Source organism: Phascolarctos cinereus, unplaced genomic scaffold (genome assembly GCF_003287225.1).
Source record: "Phascolarctos cinereus isolate Bilbo 61053 unplaced genomic scaffold, phaCin_HiC Scaffold_2;HRSCAF=192, whole genome shotgun sequence".
Classification (NCBI taxonomy): domain Eukaryota; kingdom Metazoa; phylum Chordata; class Mammalia; order Diprotodontia; family Phascolarctidae; genus Phascolarctos; species Phascolarctos cinereus.
The window spans coordinates 204,178,205-204,181,408 of record NW_027555625.1 but is presented as its reverse complement, the minus strand read 5'-3'; the positions used below and the strand labels follow the sequence as shown (position 1 = coordinate 204,181,408).

At 39.6% G+C, this 3,204-nt stretch overlaps 1 non-coding gene across 1 annotated transcript; it reads right to left on the bottom strand.

Moving 5' to 3' along the window:
- Window positions 1-1,203: 1,203 nt before the first annotated feature.
- On the bottom strand, window positions 1,204-1,310 carry LOC144456108 (U6 spliceosomal RNA). Its single transcript, XR_013485009.1, has one exon. It is a non-coding gene; the product is annotated as a U6 spliceosomal RNA (small nuclear RNA).
- Window positions 1,311-3,204: the final 1,894 nt, after the last annotated feature.

The window sequence follows — 3,204 nt, the reverse complement described above, 5'->3', positions numbered from 1 at the left end:
TTTCCTCCCTTCTACCCCCTCCCTTTTCTTTCCCCTTTTTCCTCCTACTTCCTATAGGGCAAGTTAGATTTCTATGCCTAACTGATTATGTTATTCCCTTCTTGGGCCAAATCTGATGAGAGTAAGGTTCAAACAATGCTTACCCCCCCTCCCTTCTTTCCCTCTGCTGTAACTGGATTTTGTGTCTTTTCCTTTAATGTAATTTACCCCTGTCTGCCTCCTCCTTTCTCAGTACATTTTCTAAGATCAGACTAACCCACTTACTTGGATCCATTTAACCTACTTGATTAGATGTTTTTTTCTTTATCATTACATCAGAGTCAACTAGTATCCACCCCCTTTATGTATACTCCTTTAATATGGTATAATAACAATACAGTTCTCAAGAGTTGCAAGTGTCATCTTCCCTCGTAGGGATGTAAACAGTATACCCTTATTAACAACATATTGTATCTTTCTGTCCCATTTACCTTTTTATGTCTTTCTTGAATCTTGTATTTGAAGATCAAATTTTTTGTTGAGCTCTGGTCTTTTATCAGGAAGGTTTGGAAGTCCCCTATTTTGTTGAATATCCATCTCCTCTCTTGAAAAATCATGCTCATTTTTGCTGGGTAGTTGATCCCTGGCTGCAATCCAAGCTCCTTTGCCTTATGGAATATCATGTTCCACGCCCTGTGGTCTTTTAATGTAGAAGGTGCAAGGTCCTGTGCAATCCTAACTATGGTTCCATGATATTTAAATTTTTTCTCTTGGGCTGCTTGCAGCATCTTCTCTTTCATCTGGTAATTTTGGAATTTTGCTATTATATTTCTTGGCAGTTTCAATTTGGGACCTCTTTCAGGTATTAAGTGATGTATTCTTTTTCTTCCCAAGTTTTAATCTTTTATTTGTTTTTTCAAACAGTGTCCATTTCATGTCCTTTATTCAGAAGATTTAACATGCTTATTCAAAATTTCAACAAGGGCCTCTTCATTTGCTGACACTAGCAATCTTTCAATCAGCATATCCAGAGGTCTTCCACCACATAAAAATTCCTTAATATCTCTAGCTTCATAAGAGATTCTATGGTCAGTGACTCTATCCTGGGTGAAATTATATGTCCAAATTCTTTCTAGCTGGGCTCTTGTTCCCACCTGCAGTTTTTGAACACTCTGTCTTTTACTTTTTTCTCTCTCAAGAATCTGCTGGTAGAATTTAGCTCTTAGAAATATGGAATGCTTCACAAATTTTCATGTCATCCTTGAGCAGGGGCCATGCTAATCTTCTCTGTATCATTTTAATTTTAGTATATGTTCTGCCAAAGCAAGCACCGGTGTATTCTTTCTACGTTTATTTTACCTCCTGGTTCTAGGACTTCAGGGCAGTTTTCCTTTATGATTTCCTGAAAGATACTGCCTAGGCTCTTTTTTCATCATGATTTTCAGGTACTCCGAAAATTTTTAAATTGTCTCTCCTGAATTAATTTTCCAGATCGATTGTTTTACTGATGAGGTATTTTACATTTTCATCTATTTTTTCATTTTTTTGTTTCTGTTTGATTGATTCTTGCTCTCTCATTTTCCATTTGTCCAATTCTAGTTTTTAACAGATTGTTTTCTTCTGTTAGTTTTTGTACTTCCTTCTTCAATTAGCCAATTGTGTTTTTTAGGGACTTGTTTTCTTCAGTGTACTTTTTTTTTTCCAATTGGCCAATTGTATTTTTTTAAGGACTCTTCTACCTCTCTCATTTGACTTTTAAAATCCTTCTTGGAGCTCTTCTAAGAAGGCTTTTTGGGCTTCAGACCAGTTCATATTCCCTTTTGACGTTGCAGATGTGGGTTTGTTGACAATGTTGTCCTCTCCAGAATTTCTATCTTGATCTTCACTCTTCTCATAATATGAATCTATGGTACGTTTCTTTTTACTCATGGTGTTTCTTTATTCCTTGGCCTTTAAAGAGATTGAGCTCTCCTGCTGGGGAACAGAGGGCACTGACCCAAGGTTCTTGTGTTGGGAGCCTAGCTCTTGGTCACTGGCTTTGTGTGATGGTGCCTCTTATGTTAGCAATTGGAGGCTGTAGGTCTCTGGCACCTTACCTCATGTTGGGCTGGAAACAGCAAGGCTGGAACTTTCAGGCAATTCTAGGTTGCCTGCTTTTCCTTTCCTTTACCTTTCTTCAGCTCCTTTTAGATGGATGCTTGCAGAGTGTTTATCTGCCTGGGGCCCCTTGCAGTGATGCTTCCCTCGTTTCTGCTAATGCACTGTGAGATTCCTTTGAGGTAGAGTGCCAAGGCAACTGGTGGTTTTCTGAGCTGGTTTCCACCAGTTCCCCCACCCTCACTGAGGCACTCAGAGGTCCAGGTGTTGGTGTTTGCCTGCTCTACCACCTGGACTTTAGGATCTCCTCCTGGTTGACAGTTACAGGCTGTAAGCTTCTGACAGCTTACCTGGTGCTGGATTGGAATCAGCAAGGCTGGGACTTTAGAAAGATTCTAGGTTGCTTTCTTCAGCTCTTTTCAGATGAATGCTGCAGGGTGCTTATCAGCCTGGGGTCCTTTGTAGTGCTGCTTCCCTTATTTTTGTTGAGGCACTGGGAGACCCATTTGCTGGGCTGCTGTCTTTCTTCTAGTTCAGGTGTTCCAGTGTTTTTTTCCTGAGGTGATATTTTCTGGGTTTTCAGAGGTTGATAGGGGAGAGTGAGAGCCACTACCTTTTTACTGCAGCATCTTGGCTCCCAGAAGCGGAACCCCACATAAGTCTTTCCAGGTTTTTCTGAAGTCAGCCTGTTCATCATTTCTTATAGCATAATAGTAATCCATTACATTCATAAACCACAACTTGTTCAGGCATTCCCCAATTGATGGGCATCCCATCAATTTCCAATTTTTTGCCACCACAGAAAGAGCTGCTATAAATATTTTTCTACATATGGGTCCTTTTCCCATTTTTATGATCTCTTTGGGATATAGCCCTAAAGTGGTATTACTGGATCAAAGGTAATGCACATTTTTTATAGCCCTTTGGGCATAGTTCCAAATGGCTCTCCAAAATGGTTGGATCAGTTCCCAACTCCACCAACAACACATTAGTGTTACAATTTTCCCACATCTTCTTCAACATTTATCATTTTCCTGTTTTGTCATGTTAGTTAATCTGATAGGAGTGATGTGTTACCTCAGAGTCACTTTGATTTGCGTTTCTTTAATCAATAGTGGTTTATAGCAT